We start from the raw sequence: 11733 nt of genomic DNA on the forward strand, positions 1-11733 counted from the left end.
CTACATATGTGAGTGCGTTTCTGCTTTGTATGTTTTCTCCCACTTCAAATTACAATCCAACAGCCTCTCATCATACTTAACAATAAAAGACAGGGCACTAGGACTTTGGGGAGTCTTCATCGCTGCTGCGCTGGCTTTCTCACTCTGCCAAGTAACGTCTCTCATCAAGACAGCAGGATTACAGCAAAGGAGTTTAGCTCATAGTAAATGATGCACAGTGAAATTGTAAGTACAGGTGGTTACAGAATGTGGCTATCTGTGGTTGTTAACGATTGTTACCTGCTTAAATTTAGGTTTACTTGAGGCAAATGAAAGGGAATATTGTAATGAGCTATGTTAACACTAAGCTAGCTAGCTAGCTATTTTGTTAGAAAATGTCTCCAGTGAGCAAGAGTGTGAACGAGCAAATTTGAAATGTAAGAAAAAACTATCGACAGCTCTCTATTCTTTGCATTAATATCTATCTCTAGTATTTTAAAACAATAATATCAGTGCCTATAGAATGTTGTTGTTTATAATCAGTTAATGCTAGTGAAAACTAAATGTCATAGTGTCCGTCATAACGCTATTGTACCGGTATATCATCCAATTCATTGACCAGATGGATATTAGAAGATTCTTTAGCAGAGGTGACAGATAACTTCTGTTATTTTATACTGAATGAATGCAAGCAAAGATACAGAGAAAATCACACTCTTTCTGATCCAATCTATGAACTGTCTGAACCAATGGATATCCGCAGCCCCAAATGAGCCCAAAAAAAATTGGCGCGCGCTGCGAGCGCAAACATTCAGCATCCTTAGGGGCTAAGCCCCCCCTTTCTTTCAATCCTAGAAACGCCCCTGATTCATATGCTGCTTTCTTGTGGTTTATATGGCCCCAGTGCATTGTGCAATCATGACCCTTCTTTAGTCATGCATAAAAGGGACCTGGGGAAGTACTACACAAGCGAGTTCAACATACCCAAGAGATCTTTCCGATATCCAAGTGATCTTAACTGAACAAATGCAATCTGGCTAAGCGGTCACACAAAGCTTATCAACTCCTTAAATCAACCTAGATTTGCATCATCAAGATCTGAGCACGTGCACATAAAAGCATCAGTGTTTACTGTGCATGACCAATCACAGACATGGACAAGTGAATTGACAGCAAGGAACAAACTGTTAAATAGGAGGAGAGCAAAAGCATTATATCCAGTCTGTAATAAACACAGTTACAGCTGCTAAATGCATGAAGTTAAAAAATCCCTGATTGTGTGAATGTGTAAGTTACGGAGCCCCCTCGTGACATGTAGGAAAAAATATATAATGCTTAAAATGATTGAGGGAACACTTAAATCACACATCACTTAACAGGTTTTTCGAGTTGATAATGTAACAATGCTTCAATGGAACCAAAATCATTAACCCATTTAAGGCTGGATTCAAAGTAAAACAATGGAATCACAGGTTGATCCAACTTGCATCAATTTCATCACTGCAACTCATCATGTGATTCAGTGTGTATGGCCTCATGTGCCTGTATGCACTCCAGACAATGTCTGGGCATGCCCCTGATGAGCCAGTGGATGGTGTCCTGGGAGATCTCCTCCCAGACCTGGATCAGGGCATCAGAAAGCTCCTGGAAAGTCTGTGGCTGTACTTGGCCGGTCAGAATCACCCAAACATATCATCCCATAGGTGCTCAATTGGATTTAGGTCAGGGGAATGTGAGAGCCAGTCAATGAAATCAATTAATTTGTCATCATGGAACTACCTAACCATTCTGGCCACATGAGGCTGGCCGTTGACTTGCACCACAAGGATTCTAGGGCCCAATGCACCAGTGTAAGTTCTGACAATCACTCTGAGGATTTCTTCCCGGTACCTAACAGCAGCCTCAGGTACTGCCTCATTCTACCAGTAGTCACAAGGACACTAGTAGAACACAAAACTAGAGAATAGATAAAATGGGATCAATTGCTAGTGACCACCACATGTAAAACCATTCCCTTTCGGGGGATGTCTTGGTTTTTTCTTTCCATCACACCATGAGTAATTTTAATTTGCACCTAAGCAGGAAAAATTGATTCACAATCATTTCTTCCTAAATAGACACATTGATATTCCTGACGTTGAACTGACTTGGTGTTACACTGTGACGATGAAGTGCGCTCTTCATCTTATGAAATAAATCATTCGTGGCCACTAGATATGAATCAGTTCTTTACTAACAAGACATGTGGAACTGAATTGAAGAACCCTCTTGGATGAGACCTCTTGATGAAGCCTCTAAAATGAACTGAGCGAGCAACAATGCAGTGTCATTTCGGTGAGGGTTGACTGTCTCAGAGAGAGTGATGGGGGAGGGATGGGGGCTTTCACAAGGTAAATCTATAACCTATCTATCTATCTACATTTTAAATAAATACCCAATTTCTCCAGATAAACCTACTTGAAGTATCAAAACTCTTCTATCTACAGAGTAGGTAAAGGGATTTTGTCTCTGGAGACCCCCGTCCTCTTCAGAGACTCACAATCTACACACAGCTCCACAGGATCCTTTTGTTTTATTTGTTTATTTATTTTTGCTCCACAGGGTCGTCTAAGAGTGGTGACGTCATGTTTCAAGGTGATGATTGTTTAGTGGGCAGAGCTTTTCTACAAGTTGATCTCTTATCTCCAACTAAACCTGCTCCGGAACAGGTTAGCTGTTCAGCATAAGTTACCATGGTGATTATCTCTGATACAAATTTGTTTCGTAGGACTGAAAACCCTGAACTAAACCTGAAGAAAATTTTTCTGAATCACACACCAGCCCTCAAATCTATCATGAGTGTCTGACTCATTGACCCACACTGTCGAGATGGCCTGTCATAGAAGATGCCCGTGATTAACAAGCAGCTGCAAACACACAGCTCAGACATACCCTACACAACACCTACAGGGTCATTCTGCTGCAACCATACAATATAGATACATAAAGAGATATAGTGCAACACCTAAACATAAACACAACACGGCCTATTCAATGAATAAATATGCATTTATTTTCTGGCATTTTAATTGAGGTTTTTTACATTAGACAAAACCCTCACAAATGTTTGTTAACAAGGGGTTTATCGAATTGACCTGGAATAGTGAAGAAAGAAAAGACATCTTAAACCAAGTAAAAGGTGAAAAATGAAAAAAAAAAAAATACATTACATAATCTGTATTTATAAAGTGATTTTCTAGTCTTGGTGACCTCTCAAAGCTTTTTACAGTCCAGTTTGCCCTTCAATCATTCACACGCACATACAGTGCATCTGTTTGGAGCATGTTCTTTTCTGAGGTTCAAGTCAGGCTAGAGCATCCTCCTCAAGGACACTTTAGCATACAGATGGGAATGAACTGCTGACCTTCTGATTGGAGGACGACCGCCCTACCCATCAGCCACAGCCGCCATTAACAATTATACATATACACATACACATCCAGACAAAGAACAGGAGAAAAAAAAACTGATTTATACAACAAAATGCCCACATATAAAAACTGTGTAACATCACATGTTTAGATGTTAACAGCTATGCCACCATAGACCTGACAAAATATTTTCCTCGAGTTGATGGATATCAGGTAATTATTTTATGTGCTGGTCATTTTTCCTAGCAGGAAGCGCCTTAAGTACCTGATAAATAACAGTGGTAAAGCTCCAATTTCAGTCCACAACCTTATCAAAGTCTGTTTGCTAATGCTCCAGGCAGTCAGGTGACCAAGAGAAGTGTGGCACAATTATGGTGACGGTTCCAAAGAGAATTTAGCAACTGAACTCTTTGTCAAACAGTGTGTTTACGATGCTAAATAGCTCAATGTGATGGAAACATCCGGGCGGCTCAGGCCACTGTAATAGACTGACCCCAAGCATGTGCTATTTAAGGTACCTTGTGCACTGTAAACAAATGCAGTGTTGTTTACATTCAACATTTTCCAATCAAGCACTGTTTTTATCCTTCAGGCCTGTGATGAATGGATCCCCCATCTCATAAATCTTTTCTGACTGTGCTGACACTCGCAGGCTTTACATACACTCTTCTTCTTCTTCTTCTCCTCTCTTACAGCTACACTCCATAAGAGCAAGTGCCACTGCCTCTTACAGCCGGGCCTGAGGCCACAACTGCCCTCATCAGTGGATGAAATTACAAGGTGTCAACCAGTGACTTTGAATAAAGATGGATGATGGGTATCCACTTTCTGTTGTTGTACAGAAGTGAAGCCAAAATATCCGACCAATTGTTAGAATATAAGGACTCTATGTAAAGACGATCAGACTCCGAGTTAAATAAACCCTGAGAAAATGGAATGCAGATTCATCGTGGCATCAGGAGGAAATTGATCCTCCTACTTCTCCTCAGTTGAGTTACAAATACTAATGCATGCTTATTCAGATTATGAGTATAAATTTAGGAGACCCAAAGCAATACAGTAGCAGCAGCAGAAGAACGTGAGCTGGCTTGGGAGGAAATTTCAAACTGAGTGTTATTTTGAAAAATACAAGTTTTATCTTGAGTGTTCTGCTTATTCAACATTTATTAATATATATATGTGTGTGTGTGTGTGTGTACGTAAGTGTAATCTTAGGTGCAACCAAACAGGCACAAAACCTACTTGGCAGCAGCTGAAGATGAAATTTGAAGAATTTAGGTTCTTTACATTTCATCTTCAGCTGCTGCCAAGTAGGTTTTGTGCTGCTTGTGTTAGTGGCATTATTCAACATGTAACAGTTAGTGAAATTTCTAAGCAAAAAAAAAGGTAACCAAAATCTGAAAAACCTGAAAAACAGGTGAGGGTCAACGACCACCGCCACCACTCACACAGGCAGTAAAGAATGACCTCCGTCAAAACAGTGGGCGACCTGTGGCTGCAGGCCTCCCTGGAGGAAGCTCACCTGACCAAACCACCCCCCAAGCCACAAGGGCCTACATAAGAGGTTCGTTATTATAAGTACATATGTACGTACACATCCTTCGCAGGGTTAATACACTAAGTATTCTTAATACTATCCTTAATACTTCACAGATTTCTCAAAATGGGTTCAAGAAGAACTCAAAGTAAATTGTCATTACAGGAGTAAACTTTGCTTCTTATAAATCTAATTCAAAGACTCATTTTTAGAATATGGCGTTCAATTAGATTCACTCTGTAAATTAGTTTTTGAAAAGTGCAATATAAATAAAGGTTATTATTAGTATTATTGTCAGCTGAGAGGGCAGATAGAGAGGCCTGAGGTTCACACCTTAAAAATAACATCTAACAGTTGATGATAGTGTTGTACCATAATAACACTTATTAAAATAATAATAATTATAACTTTATTTCTAAAGCACTTATCTAAAAAAGGTTACAAACTGCTTCAAAAAAAATCCATGGCAAAAAAAAAAAAGAAATCATTTGTAATGAAAAGGTATTCAATCCAGTTCAAATTTAAGTTCTAAATCATAACATAATAGGGTCAAGACCTTAAAATGTATAGAGAAACCCAACAGTCCCCTCAAAGCAGTAATTAGGCGGCTGCCCTTGACCGGTTGCACCTTCTTTTTCTCTAAGAGAGAAGTGCTGGAAATTACAATGAGGATGAGGGTCAATCCACTTCCACAGCACAAAAAGAATGTCATTAAGCATTGGCCTATGACTCACAACGAAACATTGTAGGCCAGGCGCTGTGAAATTAAATGTCAATTTATTTGGGTAGCTGTAGCCCCCTGCGAACTACTGGACCATCAGTTAAAGGTGGGTGAGGTGCTCGAAAGATTGTTTGACAAACATGAAATATGAACTACTCTACTGCATTTGTACTTGCCGAAAATAAAGAAGACTTCATCAAAAAGAAAGGCCTATTGTCTTTATTTGACACGGGGGAGGTGATGGGTCAATCAGAAATGATGGTGACATATTGTGTCTCTGACTCCACCTCTTTGGCGTCAGGGTGGTCAGGCACATTATCAGGATCGTCGTCTAGTTGAGTAGGACATTGTTCTCCTCTAATTGGCAATGTTGAGGGGAATCACATGGAGTATGCCATAATGATATCATAAGCCTTTTCCGGGTAGATCCTGAGTCCATGTTGGCTGATGATATGGGATGAATAGGCTTAAACACATATGATCTTCACAGTACAGAACATAAATTAGCTGCAGTAGCTGTATTGTGAAGACTCTATGGAATCATCATTTACTGCTTTTCTCTCTGTACACCAACTCTCTCAGCTCTGTCATTGACTCACATGGCTTTTCCTACCACAGCTACGCAGATGACACCCAGCCAATTCTCTCTTTTCCCCAACCTGAAACACAGGTAGCATTACGAATCTCTGACTGTCTGACTGACATCTCTCAGCGGATGTCTGCACACGCCCTGAAAATCAATCTTGAGGGAAGGGCTCTCCCACCCATGACCTGACTATTACCTTTGCATAAAACTAAGGGCAACACAAAAACTTTGTTCCGAACTGAGAACATGCCAACGATGTGTCATACGAGTGATTTGAGGGCTGAGAATTTTGTTCGAATAAATGATAGATTGTGCAGCAAAAAGGTTACTCACACACAGATTATCATCAGGGAATGATAAACAAATGGGGTCTGATCGGAGTATATGTGCTTCAATATCAACTGGCTTCTCAAGGAAAGGGCACGCCATGTCTGACACCTCCTTCAGTTTGCAGGATTCAGATGAAGAGAATGGGAAACTCAGGCTTCGTTCAAGTGCTGACACTCACACACACTCAACCAATAACCATTCTGTTGTCGATGCCTATAAGCCATTCAACGTTTTCTCTCCTGTCACACACTTTGATGACAGAGAAACAAGGCAGGTCTGACAAGACCATGATTAACCTGCAGCAATACAGAATGTAGGGGATGATTGGGTTCAGCGATTGTCCTTTATCAGAGCTCAAATATACCCTTGGAAATAAAGGACTGTTATACTGGTATTCTATTTTAAAAACAAGATATTTCTAAATGTCTGAAAATTATCCCAAATATAATATATGTTACCTTACTTGAACACAGATATTTTTGTAACTCTCCAAATGTCCTGAGAAATAACACAAAAAAAACATCTCTATTTCCAATTTTAGGTCAATTGATTTTATTTTGATTCACTTATTTTCTCATAGACCATATGTATACACAATGTTAGTAAATGAGAAGATAACAGGAGGGTGTATTTTGGAAATATTATTAAATTTAACATTATTTACAAAGATGAGCTGGAGCCAAGGACTTGAAATAAGAGCTAAGGACACTAGGATAATATAATCTATTGTCTACTTTATGTATTACAGAGTATTTTTTTGACCAGTAGTTGTTTGTTTTCACCAAACCTCATTACCTAACAGTCTGAGGCAGCCTCTAGTGAAAAAAATCGAACTATACCATTGTTGATGACACTAACTGACTGACGTTAACCCCTCATCTGACAAAAAAACATCACCCTTTGAGACATCAAGCAATCCCTTAGAATATGTTTTTTTGGTCTTTATGTAATGTGATAATTAAACATCTCTGTCTTTAAAATTGAGTGAAGAGAGTTGTTGTTCACCTTTAAAAATACCTGTTGACAGCTTGTTTGTCTCTCTTCCCATGGTGTTAGCACTCAAGAACTCAAGGGTCCTCTCCTCCTCCGCAACATGCTAATGTTGAAAATGGAAAGGACTCCTTTGTGCACAGCTCAAGATGTAGGTGATTGCAACATACATCCTTTTTTTTCTCAATTTGACAACAGCACAATCTGATAGGCGGAAGAGCATCACTGGTTCATTCTGTTTTTTAAATTTATATTCCCTGCCACCTTTTCACCGTTGTGCAATAGCAATCACTTTTTTTGAAAGCACAGTGAATGTGCATTTATAATTTCAGTCAGTGTTGGCAGAGCCAAAGCAACTACACAAAAGCCATTGTGTGTTCAGAGAACTGAATTGGAAGAAATATTCCTCATCTTTTTCATCTGTATCTTTTTTTGTGAACGAGCATCCCACTCTATCCTGAATCCAGCAAAACAACTGGACAAAATATGTGAGGAATCATGTGACTAATGGCAGCAGCAGCCGGGGTATGAGGAGGTGCGGTGGAACTAAAAGGCCACATGTAATTAGGTGTGGTGTTGACAGCCTAATAATGGTGCTGATTTTTTCTGAAAAAAGTGCTAACGACTGGCCTCGTCAATTGTGTGGAGGTCACTATAATTCTCATTCCAGTTAGTGTGAGGTCCAAATAACACAGTACCTCCACAGAAGAGGTTTATATATATTTTTTTCATGGTTTAAGGTACCCTGTGTGTCATACATACAATTTAGTTTTTGTTTGAAAACGACATTTCTTTAATAAAAAGATCTCTGTCCACATGATTGTTTTAGCTCTGCGTCAGTTTTATTCCCCTGTCCATACTAACACGCCTGAAAATGCATTATCACATTATCACTCACTTACTGTATGTGTGCATCCCACTTGACTTGGGAATGGTTGTAGTTTGTTTAAATCATAGCTCCTAAACAGTTGTGTCACCGTAAAGAGCATCGTTTGACTGCTCAACAGCTGTTGGCAAAGACAACCGGGTTAATAACACTAATTGATTATCCTTGCTGTGTTCTAAACCGAAGGCCAAAGGCTAATGGTGGCTATATACTACCAAAAGTGGCTCTTGTGATCGCAGTCTGACGAATTGGCGAAGGCTTAGCTTTATAATCAGATTCTCCTAATTTCACTTCAGTACTGACATTTCGTTCATATCAGATGACTTCCTGTTGTGGTTAGTTTAGTCCTGACTAATCAGTTTTGACAAACTGATCTTTTCTTTTGATTTCAATCAGAATTCAAAAGAAAAGATCTCCCTGTGCCCTTTGAACATGTGATATTATAACCATATGTATTGATGGGGGGGGAGGGGGGGAACAGGAAACTCACTTTTGTTTGCCACGTTCTCTTGTTCACTCTGCAACTGAGGTGTGAAGTTATAAAGTTGGGTGGTTGGGCTGTGATGTTTGGGTGTTTTTCAGCCGTCACTTTCTGTACATGTAAAAGCTTTCAAGTGAGACATGATGGAACAGAATGGTAACAAGCTGTGACTCGTTATTTTTAGCTGTTAGAGGTGAGATATCTGCACATTCACAGACGAGGACAACCGGTCAAAAATCTGGAATAGTTTGTGGAGGAATATATATTTATTTTAGAATACTTAATTACATTATGTAGCCTGGAGAAATACATTAAAATTATTTCTTTATAGTTTTAGAGACAATTATTAGAATTACCCACAATGTAATAGCACTTTCCTGATATTGTTTTTCATAACTACCTATTGAAAAAAGCAATTGTCCTACAATAGTAAAAATATATGAATAAATCCTCATTATTTGAAATATCCCAGGCTGTTAAAGCCCCCCCCTCTCAGACACAGTACCATGGAACAGGTGTCACGTTTATGTAGATTAATAAAAGTCAGTATTTTATTTAATAGAATTTCTCTGTTTATTTGTGATATGAAAAAGCGACTCTATCATTTGTCTCTAACAGTCAACAGCCATTTTAATCACATTTACTAAGGCTCCAAATAACACATTACCTGCAATACTACTACATGTCAAAATGGCTGCCATGAAAAAGGTCCATAAGGCAGTTAAAGTAAGTAAAATATAAAGCATTATATTATATTATATATTATTAAGAATATGGACAAATATAATAATTAAATAATGAATTCCTGTTTACTTGCAATGTGCCTGTGAATGTGTTTTGTATGCATGACAGTCCATATAACAATTGTCTGTGGTATTTGTTGTTGTTCATTGGCAGAGAATAGGTATGAAAACATCCATTCACACGTTTCAAAGGAGTCCTGCAACATAATCTATTTATACCTGAAATGCACCCATTGCTTTGTGTGTTTCTCACACAAACACATAATCAGCTAGCCCCTTCCCCCTATCTCTCAACAGAAAATAAAATACTTGTAAGCTGACCTTTTAGCCCCAATTTCATGTACCTCTGATAATGGAACACGTTCTTATGTTCATTGAGTCTAACATCTTCCAGGAACCATGTGCTCCATGTAGATAAAAGCTTAGAGTCTTCACATAAAGGTCTCTTAACCCTGCACCCCATTAATGGTAATTCATACAAGCTCACATACAAGCTGGGGTAAAGGAAAATAAAATGCAACTGATGCCATTAAAAGTTTACCAGAGTGATGTAAAATGTTACAGGAAAGATGTTGTTCCAAGATCTTCTGTATCTTCCATTAAATAAAGAAATTGGTGATTGCCTGCAGTAATGTTTCTTGTGAATAGATATCTTGATGTATTCTCTGGGTAAATAATACAAATCATTACCAGGATAAAGACGCAAGAGATTTCATTACTTTCAGACTGAGCTGCTTCCTTTTTATTTTAAAGGACAATTTACATTTTAAATCAAAAGATGAAAAACCAAGCGAAGCAGAAACTTTAACAGTTACACACATTTATCTTAGGAAGTCAGATCTTTTTCCAGTCATATCTCCACAGAGTGACTCATCCATTTAGTTATCTGATAAAAGCATAGCATGCAGCATTTTGAAGCAACGTCACTACAATCTAAGTAACTACAATCCTAAAATCAGCAGACAGACAGCATGACAAGAAATAAAAGAAGCAGTCATAGGCATTGTGCTAAGTAACACAAAGATAACACATCACTGTGACAATGGTCATATACAAGAAGAAGAAACTGCAGTTAAAGTGTGAAATCGCAACGTTCCCAGGCTGAAAAATGTATGCACACTAAGCCTGATAATAATTTACAAATAAAGACATGGATAAATTAACAACAATTGATACACTCTCTGAATTAATTTGCAGATATTCCCAGAGTTTGTTTGTTTTGAAACATAGAATAAATTATATCTATGTGATTAAATGAATTCTAATGGATTTCTATTTGACTGAATTACCTCATGTTGACCATAGATCAAGAAGGAATTTTGACTAGACTAGATTCCGAACAAGTATTGACTTCTTTTTAGTTTTGTATTTTTCCTTGGTGAACAACTGCTCCACAACCAATTATGACCACTACAAGCTGAATAAAAACACAAATATAGTGTCTGTAAAGTTTACTCTCAATTGTACAAAAGAAGGGCAGTTGGTTTCACCTCGCTCCACAAAGTATAAACCTGTCAATCATCCTTATTTGAGCTCTGTAAATCTCTGATTCTTTGTGTAAAACAGATATCACGTAATCTTCCCTTCAGCCTAGACTTCTTCTTCTTCTTCTTCTTCTTCTTCTTCTTCTTCTTCTTCTTCTTCTTCTTCTTCTTCTTCTTCTTCTTCTTCTTCTTCTTCTTCTTCTTCTTCTTCTTCTTCTTCTTCTTCTTCTTCTTCTTCTTCTCATATGTTAACATAGACATGCCCTGTCCTGTTTTTTTTCTTTTTCAGGCTTCAACCAGCATAATCTGAAAGACAAATGGAATCTTTTAATGTGTGATTTTGCTTAACTGTCGACAACAAGCCCCTATGGCCAAATTCACGTGGAAGAATTGTCTATCGGATCCTTGTTGCACTGATCACATGCACCATATATAAGCCTGAAATATAGAGAGATAGTGTTATGTTAAGGGCAGTTTTGTGGTCTTTATAAAAACAACAAATGCACAAAAAGAAAAAAATAACATTATTTTACCTTATTGAACAAGTGAATAGTATGCTTCCATTAGTTGTGCTTTACTGTTGTTG

This window comes from Limanda limanda, chromosome 18 (genome assembly GCF_963576545.1).
Source record: "Limanda limanda chromosome 18, fLimLim1.1, whole genome shotgun sequence".
NCBI classification, from domain to species: domain Eukaryota; kingdom Metazoa; phylum Chordata; class Actinopteri; order Pleuronectiformes; family Pleuronectidae; genus Limanda; species Limanda limanda.